General features: G+C 40.6%; 1 pseudogene; it reads left to right on the top strand.

Annotated features, from left to right (window-relative positions):
• Positions 1–12,790: 12,790 nt before the first annotated feature.
• LOC147461154 (uncharacterized) lies at positions 12,791–17,194 on the top strand (annotated as a pseudogene).
• Positions 17,195–23,398: the final 6,204 nt, after the last annotated feature.

Below are 23,398 nucleotides of genomic sequence, written 5' to 3'. Positions count from 1 at the left end.
AATGGTTACACAAGTTGAAGGTATGAATTTGAATGTGTTGTGACCCTTGTATAGAGTGGTGGAGTGGCTTCCACTTAAGGGGAGGGATGGGATTCCGATGAATCTAGTGGAGAAACGAATATAATAAACGACGATCTAGTAGGGATAACCAGCTGGAGATTATTTAGCTTTCTATAGCTAGCTCGTGTTGATTTTTTTTTTTTCTAACACTTCTTTGTATAGCGCCGATTAAGAAGATTCTACATCGTGCTGAATGCACCGGTGCAGGTTGGTTTCAAGAAGTTCACAAAGGCTTCAAAGTCCCCTTTTCTTATTATAGGCATAACAAGCTGCTTAAGGAGCTATTAGGGTACCTAGCTGGAGATTATTTAGATTTCTATAGCTAGCTCGGGCTGATTTTAATAAAAAATTTCACAAAAACTACTTTGTATAGTGTCGAATAAGAAGCTTTTACATCGTGAGCTGAAACCTGCTCAACTAGTCCGCATTGGCGCGGGCTGGTTTTGATAGGTTCACAAAGGCCCTTCCTTCCTTGTTATAAGCGAAACGAGCTGCATGACGTGTAATAGGCGAAACAAGCTGCATGACGAGCAAGACCAGCTCTTGCAACGAGAAGCTATGATCAGAAAGGAGATGTTGATTCTCAACAGCGTAGGTAGAGGAGGATTGAGTGTGGACAACCTCAGCTGCATTCTAGGCTCCCTCCTCGTCTCACTGAGGACTTGATTATGGTCTATGAGCATGCGGGTTTGGTGGGGCATTTGCAGCGGCTTCTTTAGGAGTTGAAGCACTCAAAATTGGTGTCTCGCACCGGGTCTATCAATGTCTTGGCAAAAGCAGGGAAGGTGGAGGAAGTCTCAAGGCTATTTAATAGAGTATATGAGGAAGGAGCAATGCTGGACATTTCCATCTTCAAAAACATGATTGCAATCTACTGCAGCAATCAAAGGGCCAAGCATCACAAGGAGCTTTGGACGTGTTTCTAGATAGCAAGTTAGAGTACATGCTCAATAATTCCTAGTTACAAGTAGGAGTTTTCACATTTAATCTAGCAACGAAGCTAGCAATTTTCTAATTCATCTAGCAAATCACAAACTCCTATATAGTAACTTGCTCTTGGACATGTTGATCTAGTAAGTTCATATAGTAAGTCATAAACTCCTATATAGAAACCTATTCTTGGACGTCCTTATCTAGTAAGTTCATCTAGTAAGTTATGAACTCCTATATAGTAGCCAGCTCTTTGGCATCCTCATCTGGTAGTTTATAAACTCCTATATAGAAAAGGGTGTTTCATCTAGTTATTTATCACTTACAATGGATCAAGTAATTGTAGTAAGTTTGTCTGTCCCTAATTTCATTTTAGTAAAAATTCATTAAGCATAGTTAAACAACTAATTATTGAGAAATATCATGGTTACTCGTTCGATATCAATAAGTTTCTTAATTGATATATTTGTTACTAATACAAATAAGAAAACAAAATAAAGTCTCATAGTTGTAGACGAAGCTATAAAAGGAAAGGGATCAAAACATTTTACATCTCACACACTCTATCATTGATATGCAAGTACCACAACTGCACACATTGTCCTTAGAGAGGAAAAGATATTACAGAATGATGGAGATTATTGTAAATTTTTTGAATAATTTATGTTATATTCATCCAAATAATATTAATGATACAATTCTTAACACAAACTAGATCACAATCTATACGAAAAAAACATCCAATTCAAATGTAAGTTGGATACCCTACAAGTACAGTCCACGTTGTGTTGATTATTCAAAAGTCTCATTAACTTCTTCACAAGCTTGGGCCACTAGCATCAAGTTATAAATTTATTAAATCAAAATGTTTACATCTTCCAGATTATGCTAGAATACAAGGTCAAAATATCAATGCGGAGGTATATTTAAAACCTAGATTTCTTCAAAGTTTTCAACAAGCTTAGTTGATAACACCAATTTAGGAATTTTGGGACTTATTCAAGTCCCATTTTTAAAAATGAGAGTTGAGCTGTAACATTTAATGGCCTAATAACTTATGTGTAGAGGAAATTAGCATGAACATAGTGGGCATTTCATTAGAATAGATTCCTAATGAGAATTACAAGAGTGCTTGGGTGGAGAGAGCAACAAAAAGCATAACACCTAGTTAGATAGCATCGACAATACTTTCAAAAGAGAGAGAAATTAAGCTATTGACAACAGTTGAGGACCGGATTTTCATGGAGCCGGTCCCCCCTCCAAAAGGCTTTGTATTATGGTTTCTCCCATCAAGAGAGACATTGTACAATACAATTCTTTGTGTTCCTTCAAGACTAGCTAGTGCAATGAAGATGGAAACTTCATGCACTAAGCAAAACACTTAACAAACACAACTTGAATTATCCCCGTTTCAGACCCAAGACCTCACACACCTTCAAAGATGGTGAGAGCTAGCAGGGTATGAGAGTAGATTGAGAGGAAGAAGAAGTATCTTACGAGAAAGATGTACGTCTCCTCACATAATCACTCATATGTAGCATAGCTTAGCTTAGTAATTAGCTTGGTAGAGGAGATGAGCATGCATTGAAGCTTGGCTCTTGGTTGGATTTGCATCCACATGCCAAGAGAGTGTTGATGTAGGCTTCTATCTCACAAGCTTGGAGTAGGTGATGAGTTCTCCATTAAAGCTTGGGAAGAGATAGTCTTCTCTTTCTTCACACATGAGCTTGTGTGAGTGTGTGTGTGATAATGCCTTGCAAAAATCAGCCCCCTCTCTCTCTCTCTCTCTTGGGCGAGCCCTCTTGCTAATTGCTCTTGCTGAAGCCTCATTGGCCCTCCCCAAGTCAAGCCAATTACAATTAAGCAGCATAAGTGATAGCCTTCTGACATGTGTCCCCCTTTCCCCTTTTGTGAGAGATTTAGGTAATTAAATCATTAAACTAAACTCTCATTGGACCCCTTTGCCTCCTGGCCAATAGGAATCAGGCAAGCCATGGGGCTCCTGAATGCTCATTGGACCCCTTGGGAGACTGCCCAATAGTCTTCTAGGAGACTTAATTCTCATTGGTTTCTTTTATTAAATGTTTTTAAATTAATTAAACTAGATTTACTCTAGCTTAATTCTCATTGGTCCACTTCAAGGGTCATCCAATAGAAATTGGGCACACCTTGTGGGCATCTGGCCTAGGGAGCTGACATGTGTCCCTCATTCCCTTTGTGTAAAGGGAGCCTGTGTGTGTGTGTGTGTGTGTGGCTTTCTCTCTCATCCCCTACCTTTAGGGCTCGCCCCCTCCCATGTAGGGATGTGCAAAGACTTTTAGGGCACACACAAAGCATCCAATTTTCCCTAGGGTTGACCTTTGGACACAACCTTTGAATTTTGGAACCTTAGCATTTTGGAAGTCTTAATGGGCTGAACCTTAGGGTCTTTTCAGCCCATTGTTGCACATGGCTCTTTTGCAGATGCCCCCCCCTTTGGATCCCTATTTTCCCTCCTTTGGATCCCTACTGTGGCCGGTCTGCTAGCTTAACCAATATTCTAGCTTTTTCTCCCCTGGCCTTCCCCACATTAAATGATCAGTTTAATATGAGAAAATGATTTAGGAGAATTAGATATTGATTATTATGACATGAGCTTTGAGCTTTTATTGGCTTACTTTGAATACTCATACCCTTTGAATAACACCAAATTGTTACTAGAACACCGATTTAGGTTTCATTTTCAAAAGGGTCCCTGCAAGGTAACTCTTATTTGACACGTTAAACTATCTAAACACAAGAAAACATCAAGATAATTTGCACCTTTTCAAGTACATATCTTAAATAATTCATGCAAAAAAACAGTGGATTATTTTAATGCTATGACTCTAGAAGATCTTATCAAGTGCTGATTTTTTCTATTACAAAAACATGAACTGTCATGTTTTCTATTCGAATGTCATTGCTAGTTATTTGAACCCTTTGTTAGGGATTCACAAAAGCATTTTATTCATTTACTAAATGCAAGATACCAGACATCCTTACTAATATTTGGAGTTACACTTTGCAAACTTTATCCCTTCTTTTATCACAAGAAGTACATAGGCTTCAACACATTAGTATGGTAAGCGTAACAAGCTCTGTTCTATATCAAACTGAGGGTGAAAGAGAGAGTACATAAACGATCACAAGGACGCTGATGAATTTAACTAAATATTTTCTACAATGAGAAAGAGGTTTCTCCATATGGGTATGATTTGTTCCATCTTGCTAGCTTGTGATGATACTCTCTATTGACCAAATAGACACTTCGATAGCATGTGGTCAACTTCACCTTTTTATTGGGTGTAGCAACCTTAGTGTTGTGTTTGTGGCTCCTTAATAAGCTGTTTGTGATGTTATTGTGGCTCATAAGGTTTCTCTTGTTCATTGAAAAATCCTTTCACTTTTCGACATGCTATTCCACACATCCACATTATATTTTAGAGGTTCTTTCCATCAATGTGATGCACAAGTAGATCTACCTCAAGTCTCCATTGTACATGCAAACTTCAAGCTACTCATCTAGACCTCGTCTACAAATGTGGGGACTAAACCATTAGTTCATTTTTGTGTCACGCTCAAATTAAGATCTAGAGCATTATTCAAAAGATTCATTACTTTGTTAGCGTACAAGGTAAAATCACAGCACTGCGCTCTCATTAACCCACGTGGCTACTCTTTAAAAATGTGGGGACTAAACCATTAGTTCTTTTTTGTGTCACGCTCAAATTAAGATCTAAGCATTATTCAAAAGCTTCATTACTTTGTTAGCTCGGAGCTTTGTTTGCAGGTTTGTCTCTGGCCACTGTTTGAGAGAGAGAGAGAGAGAGAGAGAGAGAGAGAGAGAGAGAGAGAGAGAGAGAGAGAGAGAGAGAGAGAGAGAGAGAGAAGGCTATAAAGCGGGTAACATCTTTTTGACGCTCCTCCTTTCAACCAAAGCCATCATCACAGCACGTTATAATTTCCACACACATATTCACAGGAGTAATTGCTACAAGAGGCTGTGACTTTTTTCTAGCTAGTACTAGCTAAAGGAAGTAACAAGCATTGCTGGATGTGGGTCTACAGATTACCCTTCTCTTTCTATGCTTTTCTTCTGTGCTCCAAAATAGTGTGCATTTACCCTACGCTTAAGCAACTTATTAGGAGATTAATTAGCTGCTATGGCCTGGAAGTCAAAATCCAGATGCAAAGTGAGGGCCTCTCTCCAACTGCAATCACCTACGCACAGGCATCTAGAAGGCATGTGGCTCTGTCGCGCTTTTCTAATTGTTGCAGTCAAAATTTAGATGCAAGGTGAGGGCCTCTCTCATGTTGCAATCACCTATGCATGCATAGATGCAATCACCTACACAAGCATCACATGTTGCAAGATTTTTTAATCACACATCGATCACAGGCTTTGACGACTTTCAAATCTATCATGCTCCCTATCAGGTGTTCTGTTCACAATGTCAGCAGATGCGAAGCGAGGGCCTATGTTTCGATGCAATCACCTACGCATGCATCTTGAAGGCATGTGGCTCTTTGCAAGATAAAAGATGTCGTGCCTTGCACCGTCTTGGTCGACATGTATGCTTAATGTGGTGCGCTTGAGAAAGCACAAAAAGTGCTTGGAGTGTCACCTCTTGGAATGCATTAATTGCTGCATGTGCCCAACTAGCTATTGTACTGGCACCTTATACCTATTCACATGAAAGCAAAGAGCCATGAAGAAAAGACTACCTCGTTGACATGGTGAGCGCATTCTTCAGTAGCATAGAGTCTCTAGGCCAAAGCTCCTCCCTATTCATTCTAGCAATAGAAGGTCGACAATGTCACTGTTTGCCTCATCGGCATATTGGCATCGACTTTCTTTTGCAGTGAAGCCTCTGTGCCTTCCCCGTGTAGCAATCATAGCAGCTTTGTGTGCAACAAGACCCAGTGGCTAGATGAATAGTATGTCCAACTTCAACTACCTTACTCAGCTTGTTTCTGCAAGTGCAACTAGTTATGACCAGCATTATGCCGCTCCAAGTATAGCACATGGAGATTCAACAACCCTGTGCCCTCGACCATCCTTCAATGTCCATGGAAATGATATACAACAGGTCCCATGCCTAATTCTCAAGATTCACACCATTTTCATTCCGCGTAGTATGCCCGCGTAGCAGCAAGCCGGGTAGACCTAGAAAGAAGTATCAAAGATCTTTCAAACCATGGTAATATTTCATAGATCATCAAGCTGGACAGTACTTCAGATGCTTGCCGACATGATAGCACTCCCAAAGCTCAAATATTTCACTCAGATATCTCATCAACCTCCTCCATGGTCAATAGTATGATCGGGCGTCGTGCATGTCGAGCCATAGTGATCTTGATTCTTTGATGCTGCCTCCCTCGATGCTGTGTAGTCCTCTGCCAGTCGTGGGCGTCTGGATCTTAATCCTAGCTCTGTCGCTTGGTTGATCAATGTGCCTCTGGTGTGAGGAGAATGTGGGATCTGCTGTGGTAGTAGCTGCTCCGATGGTTTAGTGCCCGCTCTAAAGAAGTCTGTGATCCGCCTTGATACTCACTAGCTTCTCCTCTTGTCAGGCTCTTTCTGTGCGTGCGCAGCTCGAGCAAAAAAAAATCCCAGGCATCGATTATTATCTCTGGTCCTCATTCCCCATGACTCTAGAGAGTGGTCCAAATCCCTCTATGAACAAGCAATGGAAGCGGCCTCATATCTTATAGTTAACGGGACGTGTCCTGGCCTCTGTTGGTACTCCGTTGTATTGAAGCTGGTGTCTTGTCACAACGTCGTCCTTCGCAAGCTCGAGAAGACGCGCTATATAGAAAGCCATCTTCGTGCCTAGCTCATGTGTGGGTTGTATCCAAGATCACAATTGTGTACCATAGTTACCCAACTCTGACAAGCCCCAAAGTGTAAGATCACACCTCGAAGAGGTGAATGCACCCATTCGTAGGAGAAGGCCCACGTTCACACCTGAATTGAGTGGTAGTTTACATCTTGAATAGAGGGAGATCACTGATTCCTTTAGAGCACTTCAGAGCCAACTTATACCAGAGGTATATTAGTTGATTGAGCCATTGAGCTTAGAGAGCTCGATGCCTATGTCTACGAGGGAGACCACAACATCAATGGAGGCTCCATAGAGGATCATGACAATTCTAGAACGACATATATGGGAGACGCTCAATACGACTATTTGCATTGGCGGACATTGACCCGATGCCGGTGTCCTTGGGCATTGATGATGATGATTTTAGTCTCACTTTATGTCAGTTTTTTTTATACCAAGGCATTGGATTAGATCCATCAATATTAAAAAAAGGACCTTTTGAAGAGGCCAGCTGTATTAACATTTTATTTCATTTCATTCACTCTCTCTCTCTCTCTCTCTCTCTCTCTCTCTCTCTCTCTCTCTCTCTCTCTCTCTCTCTCTCTCTACCCTATCGCTATCGCCAGCATATCTTTCAACACGCGGGAAACCTCAGTACCGCTTTGCTAATTGCAACTTGCGAAGCTAGCTGCATCCATGGCGCCTTGCATTTAGCAGTCGAGCTGCACCGCGCCAATCGACAGCTAGCCGTGCGAGCTGCTGCTCAAGCTCCAGACTCATTCGCTGCCCTCCTAGCCGACGTCCACGAGCTGCAAATTCGCAAGTTCTTCGCAAATACACCATCTTCGCAAGTTCTGACACAGAGTGTATGTTGTTAAGCAATAACTACTTCCATTGTCCATGGAAACGTCACATGGCTGTGTTTCTGTAATTGCCTCGTTGCAGTCTCCAAGTGCATATCCAGAACGTCGGCAGGGCTGATCACTTGAACACCACACCTAGAAGCTTTCTGCTGCCAGGACCTATATATGGTCAGACCAATTCGAGTTTGCAAAACTAGACTTGTCTGAGTTCTCAGGACGTGACCAAGTAAAACAGGCTAATGTTGTTTGCTTTGTGCAGCAATAACGAGTACATCCACTGGAAGATGATTACGCCAACATAGGTTCGCCACATAAAAGAATCCCAAAAGCGACGTTCTGCAAGCCCACGTCGTCCCCACTCGATCTGCAACAAATTTCCAGCAGTAAGTTTTTTGACGCATAGTCACTCTCACTCACTCCGAGAGAGAGAGAGAGAGAGAGAGAGAGAGAGAGAGAGAGAGAGAGAGAGAGAGAGAGAGAGAGAGAGAGAGAGAGAGAGAGAGAGAGAGAGAGAGAGAGAGAGAGAGAGAGAGAGAGAGAGAGAGAGAGAGAGAGTATTTTCTACAGAGTCTGTTTTTCAAGTCATTTTTTTCTTGCATTCATGCATGTCAATAGGTTCTACATTACTCTGAGCAAATGCTGCATCAGATCAGTATCCTTCTAATTGAAAAGCTTGTGTGCTTGTTGCAAAGCTACAATATGACACAATTGGCTAGAACATAAATCCAAAAACGTTAGCTTATCCATCCTAATAGAAAGCACGTGTTCTCCATGTGTCATGGACTCTGGCTCAGACAGGTTTAGACCACCGTCCACAAATAAAATGGTCCACACTATGGAATTGTGCGCAACTTGCCAAATATTTTTGTGTCAAAGTGTGGAGTGCAATAAGGAAATATGACACCAAGAGGAGGGCAACAAAGAGAGAAAAACGCAAAAGAAGAGAAGTGGCTACTAAAATAGGACGGACTCATGAGAGAGACACTATGTGAAGGCATGCATATTTGTTCAGCTTTATACAAGCTGCTCAACCTATTGCTACCCCATCCTGGCCAGCTAGCATTGTCTGACCGACACAGCCTTGACTGCCCCTGCCCTGCCTTCCCTTTGTTGCTCGTAGCACCTGCCGTCTGTTGTGTTGGCTGTCACTCCTTTCTTGTAAGCCTTTACATCACCCTCGCTTGTGTCAAGTAAACAATGACACCCTGTTGGATCCAAATGTTGGCACCTCTTGTGGTATTTCTTTACTCTTACTGCACTTGAGAAAACCTGTAAACAATGACACCATATTGGCCCCAAAGGTTGGCACCCCTTGCCGCTCTTGGAAGCCCACGTGCACTCTCCACACCATCTCCGAGGACCCCCATTTCGCAGCTCCTCCTACTGCCTTTGCTAAGATCGCGTGCTGCTTCTCGCTCAATCAAACCGCTAGCTAGCGCTACAGTGCAACCCGACTTGCGTGCCCACTACATGTTGTATTAATAAGCTGCCTTTTAATATTCACTTCCTAGCTATTTATCTATATTGAACTGCAATATATTATCTCCTCTCTACAAGGTTATTCCCGCAACGTCAAATCAAAGAAGGCCGTAATCGTCAGGTGGTCCGTGCAAAGCTGCAAAGAGTATAGTGGTTCGCTTCTTTGAAACATCTGCTAAGAGCGCCCTCTGCCAGCAGCAGCTGAGCGTCCAAAAGCCAGCTGCGCGTCGCTGCACAGGGCCCGCCTCATGATCATATGAGCTGCATAATATAAAGCTGCGTGCCCACCTGCTGTAAGCTCTTGCTAGCTAATTAGCTAGATACTGCATTCGACTGCAATATGAATCGTCTGTAGGAGGTTATTCCTGCGACATCAAATCAAAGAAGGCCGTACAGCTCGTCAGCTTGTCCGCGGGAAGTTGCAAAGAGTTATACGGTGGTTTGCCGCCCTAAAACATCAGCTATGACCGCCTTTTGCAGCAGCTAGCTGAACGAATTTCTCTTGCAAACCTTCGGACGTGCGCGTCTTCGGTTAGTTGTGCGGCGCAATTGGTGGCGGACCGAATTGGAAGCTAAGCATCGTCTCTGGATCAGTGCCGCCTTAACAAGTTTCCATTACCAGCCAGGTATTTATTTCTAATTTTTTACCAGTGCTCGAAAAAAACATTTTTTCAAAAACTTGCCAAACCTACATATGTGAAACAACACAATTTGAAGGTTTTTATACCAAATTACAGTAAATTTTTCCAAATTTTGTAGGTTTTCTCACTTTCAAATATAAAATTTAGAGGTAAATCTCAAAATTGGTAGGTGGGATTACACTAAACCTAGGTTTTTTTCAAGCTTTGTAAATTTCCACCAAAGAAAATACATTTCTTAGCCAAACAGAGGAATGGCACAAATTGGTAATTTCAAGCATCGAATCATGTCGGTTTTTATGTCAAAAAAATGAAGCCTTTATCACAATATTCTACAAAGTATGCACCTTTTATTTGCATTTACGATTGTATTGAGGGAATGTAAATGCTGCTGGTATTGAAATTAGAATTGGAATGTAAATGCTATTGGTATTGAAAGTTCATTTGGAAATGGTGGTTGGTGCCATAGTTGGGAATGGTATAAATTTATCAATTCAATTTAGCATTGCACTCTAGAGTCTTTGTTTGTACTCTTGTTTGTAGCGCGAGACCCTAAAGGGTCTTCCCTAACGACCCTAAAGAGTTGTATTTGCTACAAAAATATATTCATTTTACATTGTACTTCTTTGATTATTTTAAGCCTCTGCTTTGTAGGTTTGTAGTAGTATTCATGTCTAGCTGTATTTAGCTTACATTAGGTCTTGAGAATATAGCTTAATGTGAATTATTCAATGTGAATTGTAAATTGAGAGGGGTAAGATTAAGCTTTCAAGTTGAAAGGGGTGTCACTCTGACTATCCAGTGTTGCTTGTGGTATCCACTACAGATGGCTGGTCAAAGTGAGCAAACACTATGTGATGACATTGATAGTGAAAGTATAAGTGAAGTGCGAGAATATCCTATAGAGAAACGCAGAGAATTTGTAGACTTGTAGTCACAAATCTTATTTCATGAGTTTGGGCAGGATAGTGCTTGGCCAGAAGACCAATATCTATTGTTTGGAAGGTCTGGGAGAAAATGGAATGTTTTAACCATTTTCATTGACGATGTAATGGCATGGGATGTAAATGTAAAGCTTTTGACTCTCAAGAGGAAGCTAGGACTTGTTGACCGCTACAAGGTAGTATACCGCTCAAACGAGGAGACCATGTCTATGGTCACCTTGATGGACAGAGCGAAAGTGATAGGACATATTATTCCTAGAAGAAAAATTATTTTGTATCGACTGCCTCCACCATATCCCACTGCACAACCACCTTATTAAGTTTACTATGTACTCTCCTTGCAAAATGGATGACTATTTCAGCATCTCTTAATAATATTTGATCACTAATGTACTCATTTAAAGGTGTTTATGTTGTACGTTCTTTGATTTGTACAAAAGTTCACACGTATATTTATATTTGGTCTGCAGTCATGGGCACAATAACTTCTTGGAAGTGCGCGTGTAATTATAAGTGTTCACACTCTATTAACGGTTGGGAGTTGGTGTCAAAACGGACCTTTTATTTTCATCAAAATCAAGACTCATTAGGAAAGCTACATCCTTCTGTGACCAAGCGTAGAAGGGTACAAAGTGACATTGATTTGGATGTCACACATAACATCACAGAACGAACAGAAGATCGACATGTAGAAAGAACTGAAGAGTCCAATAGTGATGGAAGGAAGGCTTTCTGCAACTGTTCTTTCTATTGCTATGGCGGGCGGTTTGTGCATACTTCAACCCTTTATCGACACCAAATTCTTTCAAAGAGATTTGGGAGCTTGAAGCTCCATTTTGGTTTAGATGTGCCACATGTAGTACCTTCCTGGAGTGAAGGTCTCAACGTGGAGGAAGAGAAAATGGAAGATTCAAATGGCGGTGACCATCATGCAGATGGTGACGACCATTTACAGGCTGATGCTAGCGTGCAAGATAGCAGGGAGGAAAATGAGGAAGGGACATCTAATGTTCTCTTTGAACTAATAGAGAGAATAGTAGAACTTCAAAGTTTATGGGATGAACATAAAATGCCGATAGGTGTTCAAGATCAAATGCTACGTCTTCTGTTTGGTGACCTTGGTGGAGCTAGGGTAAAGAACTACTCTTCGAAAAGAAGCCTAGCTAAATTGTTGGTTCAGTTGCCAAAGACATGGGAAGGTGAGCTTGGAGGGGTACAAGTACCCGCGTGCTGGGATCAATTACAAACAATGTTGAAAGGTTTGGGGATGGTGACTGCCTCTCGTTATCGTATTTGTACAGGAAGTAATGGAGCAAAGCACGCACCAGAACTTCTATACCCAAGTATAGAGGACAACTTTGTAGGAGAGGTTCTAAGGTGTGCCTGTTCAGGTGCTTCAAACTCCAAAAAGCTTAAACGTGACTGTATTACTTGCTGTGAAAAGTGCAGAGTATGCACAAAGCCAAGAAAGTCAATGCTTGCTTTTGATTATATTCCAATAGGACCTCAACTGAAGCTTCTTACAAGGAGTAGAACCTTTTGTCATGAGCTATTGAGTTTGTGGCGCCATAAAAATCAATGGTGTAAGGGAGATGCATTTTCTACGGGAAGGCATATAAAGGAATTTTGGGATGGAACAAAATTCCAAGGAGTGAAGAACTTTTGGGACCCATTGTCAACATATGAGCTGCCAGTTGTTTGCTCTACACCTGGATGTAAGAAGTCTTACACGACTTTTCCCTTTGACAAACGCTCTCAAAAACTTGAAGATGCATGGGATGCTGATCGAGCAGTGTACACTTTTATCTGCTCCGAATGCAAGGAAGAAATAGAATGTGAGAAAAGGTTGTGCAAGGTAATGATGTCTATCTTCCTCTTTTTCTTAGCAAAATATACACTGAATGTCCTTACTTACTCTGATTGTTGGTGTGCATAATCAGGGTGACCCTAGAAATATAGCTCTCTTGTTGCATTGGGACGGGTTTCAAACTTCAAGAACCACACAAAAAAGTTGTGGGGTTGTGGAGATTATGGTGCTCAATGCTGGAAAACAAAACTCTATGGATATCATGCCAGTCTTGTTTATTCCACAAAGCTGCAAAAAGATTATTAAGTCTTCCGGAGATGTCTTCGGATCATTTCTGAAACCATTAGTGGATGAGTTGGAATCACTGTATATTGATGGAGTGGATGTATTATATGAGTATCCACTAGAAAACATCTTTGATGATACGAGGGTGGAATCTAAATTCTGTAAGATACGAATTATGGTTATGATGGTTACCGGAGACCATCCGGCCCAATGCAAGATTGGCTTGTTCAAAAATGGGGGACAAGAGTTCTGCAGGAGAGATAAGCCACATGCATCACTTGCAAGAGATAGGCCTGGACTAGAAGGGAGGTATATTTACAATGAAAATCGCTTACAAGTCAGATACCCACCAGTTGCAAGAACAACAAACGAGATGGTTCATGCCATAGCTGAGGCAAAGAGGTGTTGTACTTTTGCTGAGAAGGATGAGATTTGGAAGAAAGCTGGTTTATCAGGGGAGTCAATACTTTGGAGACTCTTTGACTTATATGGATTTGACCCCTCTCTTGACTTGGTTTTTGATGTAATGCACACCTTGTCTCTAAATGTTTTCAAGAAGTAAATTGCACACTTATTCCAGAATGTAGATTCTTCAGTGAAGAAAAATATTGATGAAGCCACTTTGACTGTTACAAAATTGGCACCAGCATCTATTCGCTATGGTCGGTGGCCAAACTCACCAAGTGTCTATTATGAATCCTTCAAGGCGGAAGAGAATCAAAAGTTTATGCAGTGGTGTCTACCATATATTCTAAGAGTCGTAGATGGTATTCCGCATGAGATGCAAACTTTAGGAATCTTGTTGGTGGACATAGCACATAGCTTTTATGGCTACAGTCGAGAACATGGAATGTCGGCTACTGACATGCAGGCTATCAAATCCTTGATGCAATCTTGGAGAATCCGAAAGGAGGAATACTCAGGAGCAAATTCATCACCCTTGGAGCATGTAGCTGGAAGTGGGGAACTACTTGAGGATATTTTGTGGCATGGACTACATGACATATATTGGTGCTATATGTTCGAACGTTTAGTGAAAGCGTACAGTGCTATCAAAACAAATAGCATAAATGATGAAGCATCTTTTGTACAATTCTATCTGAGAATGTTTTTCACAAAGTATTCCAAGCAATCCAACATGATAAAGATGCCCTGCTACCTTGTGATAGAGTCCTACAACAATTGCATAGTGTATTGGGTCAAACTACTGCAGCTGATTGTGCAATCGGGGCCTCCATTGAGTGTTGCACTTCACATCTTGATGGACTATTCAACGTTACTTCTATTGGAAAGGCAAGATCGTTGTGGAACGACATCTTAAAGTATGGCAAGAGAGCATCTTGTACTGATAACATTCTTATGAAGGGTATTGCAATATCAAAGAGGAGGGGTAATTATAGGGTTCCAACATCTGAGGAGGTTACCTACTTAAGGAGCTTTTGGAACATCGATGATGAAATCTTTTCATTTGGTGATGTGCAAACATATGACAAAGTCTTCTATAAAGGAGAACTTTTCAAGATTGGCAATGATGTAGTTGTAAAGGTGGACGCGTTAGACACCTTGTCTGAGGAGAGAGGTCATTGGAACGCTCGCATAACCTCTTTCTTCTCCATGCAGCTTGATGGGAAAGCAATGATGTTTTTTGGTGCAACTTACTACAAACAATGTATTACAGGAGACAATTATTCAGAGGAACTAGTCATAGATACAATGACTGGAATGAGCATTCTTCAGAAAACACCGCTTCCATTTACTTGGGATAGTGTGCGGCCTATCTATTCTTTGCTTCATAAATTTATCCCATTGCCATTACCGAGGAGCCAAAGATTGATTGCATATGAAGTTAAGGACCTAAAGCAGAGGGCTAAGCTACTAATGGAAGGCAATTGTGGGAATGTACCCTTGTGGTTGGAGCATGATGACATTGTCAAAGTCCGTTTAGAAAACAATGGTACAATACAATTCAAGCATGCTGTTGTAAGATGTGTACAATGTGACAGCAAAATCACAAAGCTTGCTATTTTGAAATCTGATGCAAGTGATCCTCATATATGGAAAGTTCATGAGGAGGAAAACACATGGAGAGATTGGGATTCTTGTGTTCTTTTAATCAAAGATTGGATTGTACTAAAACGTAAAAAAGTTAGAAATCTTGGAGAAAGTGATCGATGGATCCCTATTTTATGGAGATGTCCATAAGTCAAGGACATGAGAAAAAGACATTCATAAAGTACTTGATCACATAAGGCTTTTGCTATTAGAGAATTAAATGATTTTGTGGTTTGAATTTTATTATATGGTTGAGCATTGTTCTCTCTATGATTTATTTTCATCTTAACTTTTTGTATTGTTCGAGTTATATCTCAAGTGGCACAAATTGAAACTTTTTGGAGTCTATCTTATCTGCATATGTCGACTACTCTTGTAGGGCTCTCATGGATCTTCCACATTCAATTTTTCAGCAACTAGTTTCACTTCCTCATGAGGAGACTGTGAAACTACTCGACGCTTGGAGGGAACATCACTCTTTGGGTAACAAAAGGGTTGTTGGTAACTCAACTAGTTCTCTTCCATATGATCCGATCATATATGATCAAGTCTTTAGAGCTCCTCCTCCTAAACATAGAGAGCACAATAAGTTGTATGGTAGAGAATTTCTTAAAAAAGAGGATCATGGTCAGTATAGAGTGTTGTGTGCAAATTATGGGATGGTGCGAGGGTGGTTTGCAAAGGTAGGGCCAATTGCAGATTTGAGACATAATAGCAAGGGTAAAGATATGGTTTTGAGTATCATCCGAGAGAAGATGGGTGAGCTAAAGCCAGTGAAAGTATATGGTGTGGAATATTTGTGGAAAGAGTCCGACATTTACAATTGGTGTATAAAGTCATTGGCGTCCAAAAGAAAGTGGACCAAACAAAAGGCTTGCAAAGGCGCTATAATGGTATAAGTTTTTGTATTATCTTTTTATTTTGCTTTCAAATCATATGCTATGTAGATGTTTATCTTATTCTTGAGTTATGTTACATTTTTAAGGATACTCATGATGTTCAAGAGCTTGACAATGATGGTGTAGAGAAAGAGACATAATTATCATCAAAGGTAATAGTATAGAATGATTTTTAAGAGTTTTGATATTAAGTTTCTTATTGAGTAATTTTTATTAGGACGAGGATGCTTCCAAGCAAAGTTATGATGAGAACTTTGTAGATGTGGTAGAGGGCGATAAAGACATCTCAGAATCCACACTGGTAATTGATATATACTATTCTTTATACAAGTGTAATGCCGATCTTTTAAGATTTTTTAAAGTTTTGTGTATGTCTTATGTATTCAGAAAGAACCTGATGTATACATTCCAGAAATATCTTGGGACAATGATGAAAATCATATGGCTGCATATGAGGTATATGAAGATCATGCTACTTCTTTTGCTCTCTCTCATTTCATATCTACATGATGATTTATTTATGTGAAAATGTTGGCTTAGGAGTATCAAAATTTTATGAAAGAAAATATCTTTTCTAGTGCACTAGGAGATGTGGATTCAATGTCTTTGTCTGCTGGTGATAAGTCTCATGAAACTTCAATCGAGAAGCCGGTGAGATTTTGTTCATGTTTTTTTCCCATTGTGTAACATTTTTAGAGATGTAAAAAATATCAAGTTGTGTTTTTTTGTGTTGGTAGATATCGGATAAGTTAAATAAAGTTGAAAAAATTGCATCTAAAGGGTGCGATGAAGAGCATTCTAGAAAGAGTACTCGAAAACGGAAGGTATTCAAATTATACTATTAAACTAATGCTAATTGTAAACTTGTTAAATAAATGTCATTAAAGTAAGCTTGGGTTATGTCTTAGGCTACAACTAAGCTTGCTGAACTCCTTCAAAAAAAAAAAGAAGGGTCAAAAGCTAAGAGGATTCAAAAGTCAAAGGTAGCTGTTTTGTTTTTTGTTGATGGCTCTAAACACTTATACTATGGTAATAAATCTAAAGTAATGTGTCTTGTCTCTTTTTTTAGGATGTTGAGAAAGATGTTTTTGTTTCTAATGAGAAGGCTACCTTGGAAGTGCAGGTTTGTTTTCAATCTTACAAATATATCTTATGCTTACTCTCAAAAAGATTGCAACCATATTCTCTAATTTAACTCTTTATTGTGTAGGCACGCAAACTCACTAGAGAAGATCAAGAAACCATTCTGATGAAATGGTTTGGGGTTAGAAGAGTGGAAGAAGTGTATCCATTTGTGAAGCCTACTTACATGGCTTTCAAAAAAACCAACTCCTTTTTTTGTAGAAAAACGTGTGAAACTAGCTCTTCTACTATGTGTGAAGATTTGGTAGCTTGGCTTTTATTAGAAGGCATGATGATTGTAAGACTTGAAAAGATTGGCTCTCTTTCTTTGAAGGATGTAGAAGTAGCTAATGATAAAGACTAATGGTTGTATGATGGACTTTGTAAGAATTTTTGAGAGACATCTATATGAAAGTGATCATTTTTAGTTTTCTATTTAATCTTTATCTCTTTTAGTCAAAAAGTATGTGCTATTTTGTATATGTTATGTTAAATTGATTATTTATGTGGATTATTATAATACAACTACATAGATAGCATTGTGTGGTTACAACTATGTAGATGAAAGAAGAATTTCTTACTATATGGTTAGTTAAAACTCCCATATAACTATAATATTATGGCTACAGCCATATAGGAGAATCCGAGTGAAACTAGTAAGAAATATTGCTATATGGTTACTTAAAACTCCCATATAGCTATAATATTATGCTTACAACCATATAGGAGTATTCTCATTATTACTAGTTTGAACTCTTACTAGATATGTGTATTCAATCTAGTAAGTTGCCTAGTAATTATATTTTTTTTGCTATATAGAAATGCGTCCAAAGTTCCTTGTATGCATTGGAAGTGTACGATAGAATGAGAAATAAGGGCTACTTACCTGACTCCAGCACTTGTGAATATCTATTATCTGCATATGGTCAGCTGAGGTTATGCATGGAGCAGAGAGGCTCTACAAGGATTTGCAGGCACAAGTATGTGTTCTGAGCGATCAAGTTCACCTTAGAATGATGTCTTTGTACGATAATCTGGAGCGAGTCCATGCTGTCGAGAAGTTGTTCAAGCAACTTTGTGAACATGGAGGTATGCCAGAGCATGATTTATATGCAACCTCAGCTGCATTCCAGGCACCCTCCTCGTCGCTAAGTATGTTGAATTGCGGATTACGTGTGCTACATGATAGTTTTATTTTGCTACGATTAGTGCTGATTCCATGCTGCGCATATTCCTGCAAACAAAATTATTGGTTGCTATTGAAACGTGCGCATAATTTTACGCCATGTAGAGGAAGAAGTGGTAGCAGCAGGAGTTTGAGGAGCACCATTGAGTTTCAAATAGCTTGCATACAAACCCTTATGACAACCTACTCAAGCTATCTTTTGCATGTACAGTAAGAGGTGTGATTGGAAAGAAGTTGAGGGTTGTGCTCTCCCCCTTCCGCTTCTAGCCATTGCAGAACCCATTGCCAGTCCAATTATAAAGTGCGGTGGGTGGTAATAAGGGCCTAGATCTCCACATAGCCTTATAGTTCTGTTGTCCTGCTTGTAGAATAAAGGGACCTCCTAATGCTTTGTACATGATTGCAATACCTAACCTTGAAGAATAGTTTTCTCAAGCATGCATCAAGGGCATCTCTTCCGATGAGGTATGTCTCATACATTTGAGATCTTGGAGGCATGTAGGCTGCTTCACCAGTAGCAAGATTGGGAGTAGCAAGAGCATGACATGCTAAGTGGGTAGCACCTAAAAGTGGTAGGGTCTGTGTGGGTTGAACGTCCACAGTAGGTTTTGCAGCAGCCAAGTTCCCAAGGAAGACCTCGGTGATGGTTGCATCACCGTCAACATCGATGTCTACAACATGGCATGTCGAGGAGGGTCGGGAAATCTACATGCAAGAAGGGTCTGCACCTTATGGAAGAGCAATGCATGGTTTGAACAGTCGTGGGGCCACCAGCCTTGAAATTCGGATACCTCACCACAATAGAGAATCCATAGAAGGCTTGGCAGGCTCATTACAGGGCATGTTGTGATAGCAAGGGAATATTATTTGCAGAAAGGCATGGTGGGATCACTCCTCTCGCAGGTGTGTTAAGATCATTGTAGGTTATTGCTGGGATGATACCATCATAGACTGAAAAAGAAGAATTAGAGAAGAGAGAGATAGTGAGAGATCAAACATGCAAAGGCCTAGGCAAGAAGGTGACGTATACGATTGGTTCCAGCGGTATAGTTAGGGTGGGTTCATAGTAGGTGGTGGAAGAAGAAGAGTATTGAAAAGCAACCAATAATTGCAAGCCATGTAGGAAAAGGGGTTCACACCATATCACTGCGGCAGTAACACAATTTCATGCCAACTCACCGTAGAGAATTCCTTTTCTTCTTCCGACCCCGGCCCCCCCTTGCACAATGTCTCACCCTTGCAAAGAAGACAAAAACACATACATCGACAACTCTCTCTCTCTCTCTCTCTCTCTCTCTCTCTCTCTCTCTCTCTCTCTCTCTCTCTCTCTCTCTCTCTCTCTCTCTCTCTCGTATTTGATGCATCCATAATTAACCACTTTGCATATACTTCTGTGACTTGGGATTTTGTTAGGGCCTCAACATGTTTGAAATTTTGATGCTTCCGTTGTTTTGTGTTAATTTTGTGTTGAGATGCTAGTTGAATCAAGTTTGACATGATTATTTTCTTCAATATACCTTGCTCTAGCATCAATTTGTCGAGGGTGTTGCTCATATATTCTCGGAACCTCGCTTCACTTGGTTTTCTTTGCTCGCTGAATGGAAAGCCCCCAAAGATCTAAGTTGAAGATGATGATGAATCCATTTCCTCTAAAGCCTCATTTCCAAAAATTGCTTGAACATTCATCAGTGCTTGCTCTTTGTACATTGCCTTTGCAATACTGTCTCGCCTCTCGGAGCCCAACTCCAAGGTCACTGGCACCTCCTTCATCATCGCCTTCAGCACGCTCCATAGCCTCCTCTATTTCGACTTCGCGTGCTGCCAGAAGCTCCATCATGGATGTAGCATCTACTCTTCGATCCTCTGCCGCAAGCCCACCATGAGCCGCTAGTTCTGCTTTTGCCTCGCGCACCCACTCCATATCAAAAGATTCTCCATGAAAAATATAAATGTTGTGAAGCACAAGACAAGCTGCTACAATATATGGCACAAAGTGTAGATTCATGTCACGTCTTTTTAACAAAATGTGAAACCTTGCCTTCAACATTCCAAAAGCTCTCTCAACTAACATCCTTGTACTTGATTGTATGAAATTAAAGTAGTACTTGAGACATGACAACCCTTCCTTGCACCCTTTGAAGGGCACTAGCATGTATGGCCATGCCGGATAAGCGCATTTTCCAACCAGACAATAGTTGCCTAGCTCCCCTCTTGCACATCTTTGTCCTAGCTTACTTCTAGTGAAATTCAAGGAGTCATGCACTGATCCGGCCCAAAATTCCATGTTGAACAATTAGCGGCTATGGTTAGTTGCAACATAATAGGTGGAAACATTTTCGATTGAAGTAGTCGACATGAGTGTCCCTTGGTGCAATGATGGGGATGTGGGAACCATCTATTGCACCAACAAAAAAGGGGGTTCCCCTTGCAACCTCAAACTCACGTGCCAATGTCGCAAACCGAGAGCTTGAAGGCCATCTGTTGTACGTATCCTTAAGGCCAGATTTCACAATTGCCTTGCTTAAGCACAATTCCACAAGATGTACTCTCGGCACATCCATAAGTGTCACCAAGGCCCAAGAGTTCATCTCCAGTGGGCAAGCCTACTGAGCGCGATGGCTACTCTATCTTCTATTGGCACAACCTTGCAAAAGTTTGTGGATTTCTTTTGCATGAATGGTGCAAGCTTCCCATAAAGGTAAGTAAAAGGTTTCTTTGTCGACCCTTAGACGCTGCTTGAACATGCTAGCATTATAATCACTTAGGAGATAGCATTGAACAAAGCCTTGTGGACGTGGGTATGCCCATGCTCGCCATCGTTAATGACCCCTCCTTCGGTTGGCGATCTTCTTAAGGCTTATAGACCGCACCATGCTCTCAAAAACATGCAACCAAGTTTGCACTATGGACTCATCATTGCAAAAGCTGGGGTTCCTTAGCAATTCATAGATGCACAATAGAGAGCCATTTCCTTGGATATGGCCATTCAATCCTACAATCATTGACAAAATACAAGATATTCAGTGATAGTCTACTTAAATTCACAACATTTTTATCATACTTTAAAACCTTGAAACATTACAATACACTTTGGAAGCACGCCAATAAAATTTGCAAGCTTTGGAAGCTTTGACAAATTACAACAGAACTTTGAAAAAATTGAAAGCTTTGAAACATGGAAAGCTTAGAACTACTTGTCACCCCCCCTAGACTCCTTCAAAAAATCACTCATAGTCATATGCATTGCTGCTAGTATGTTGGGCCGCTCCTTCTCTAGGGAAATGTTGTGGCTAGTGGTCTCCTTGAGATGCTCCAAGAGAACCTCGGCCAAGGACTCCTCGTACCTTGGAGCAGCTCTACAGCTTGAGGACAGGGTGGATTGGGTCTTCTCTTGATGTGGGGGTGGCTTTTCTTCTATGTTGTCACCAATTGTTGGGGTAACTAAAAGGAGGAGAGTAATGCAGTGTGCTAGTCTCCACCCAACCATGTTATCTTATAGCTTCCCCCTAGCGTACACACTGTCCGGCCGTGCCGTGCCGGTGGCCTTGCTTGTAGGACCCGTGTCCTTACATTAACCCCCCCTTGGAGAATCATTTTTTGTCCTCAAAAACAAACGTAGGAAAACGTTTCCTAAGTGCGGAGACAATCTCCCATGTAGAACTTTCTTCAGGTCTTTCTATCCATTTTACCAACACCTGTCATCTGACATATGTCTGGTGCGAAGCTCATGAGAATCCAAAATCTTTTCGGGTTCATGAGGGATGCTTGGCAATTCTATAATGTCAACTAGCACATCTGTGTCAATGACATTATCATTCTGTCCTAGCTATTTTCGTAAACGATTAACATGAAAAACAGGATGAACTCGTGAGTGCTCGGGAAGAGCTAACTTATATGCCACTTGATCTATACGTTTGAGAATGGTAAATGGTCCGCAATAACGTGGTGAAAGTTTAGAAACTTTCCCCGTCTTCAGATTTTTTGAATGCTCCAGAACCTTGAGAAAAACCTTGTCTCCTTCTTGGAAAGTACCAAGACAGTGATGCTCATCTGCGTACTTTTTATATCGATCTTGAGCTTGCTTAACATTTTGTCGAGCAACTCGAAGCATATCAAAATGGTCTTAGAGAAAATCCTTCACTTTTTGTATCTTCTCCGTAGCCAACCCCACCGTAACGGGTGATCTAGGTTGAAAACCATATAAAAGCATAAATGGACTAAACATGATAGTCACGTGCTTTAAACTTTGTTATTGCGGACCATTTACCATTCTCAAACATATAGACCGTCTAACAAAGATGTGTCGATGCTTTGAACAAAAATTCCAATAGTTCAAAGCATCGACACATCTTTGTTAGACGGTCTACAATTATCCATATGGCATCATGGCCACGATTTGTATTAGGTAGTCCTACTACAAAATCCATAGAGATACTCTCCCACTTACCTTGTGGAATCTCTAAAGGATGTAAAAGGCCACCTATCTCGAGGCGCTCTGCCTTATTAACTTTGCATTGTTGGCAGTTTATTACGTACTCTTGAACATCATGATTTAAGCTTGGCCAATAAAATTGTCGGCGAACTAAAGCATACTTCTTACAAATACTTGGATGACCAACACTTCGACTATCGTGACACTCAAATATTATTTGGCGCCTAGTTTCTAAGTCCTTTGACCCTTGTGGAGTAAGTAACCATTGTCAATGGAAAAATTATTCCATCGCTTAAGCTCTTCTTGAGTAGGGGTGGAGCTATGTATGTTGGAGTTTTTATCGTAAGTAGCCATTGTCAATGGAAAACTTCTTCCATCGCTTAAGCCCTTCTTGAGTAGGGGTGGAGCTATGTATGTTGGAGTTTTTATCTATGCGTGCAACATGTTGATCTGGCCGTGCAGAGATATGTGAGTGTGAGGGATCCCTTCTTAAAAATGCACTCCACACTTTAGCATATGATTGATCTTGTGCACACTTGCCATGTAATGACTCCAAAAATTCACTCTTTATTTTTGTGAAAGCAAGTGAATTAATATGAGGCATCCGACGTAGTGCATCCCTGCTACTATATTATATCGCCCCTTGCGATATCCTAGCTTACAATAATAATCTTGAAGGATCTCCACCTATCTAGCTTTACGAACCTTCAAGTCCGTTTGAAGAGCAAACCATTTATACTCTCATGATGAAAAACCACTTCAGACTTGGCACCATATAAATAGTGTCGTTACTTTTGTAAAGCGTGAACTATGGTATAGAACTCCCTCTCATAGAAAGAATAATTTTGTTGAGCT

This window comes from Adiantum capillus-veneris, chromosome 3 (assembly GCF_014529385.1).
Source record: "Adiantum capillus-veneris isolate H3 chromosome 3, ASM1452938v2, whole genome shotgun sequence".
NCBI lineage: Eukaryota > Viridiplantae > Streptophyta > Polypodiopsida > Polypodiales > Pteridaceae > Adiantum > Adiantum capillus-veneris.
Note: the sequence above shows the minus strand (reverse complement) of the source record. Positions and strands in the feature narration are given on the sequence as shown.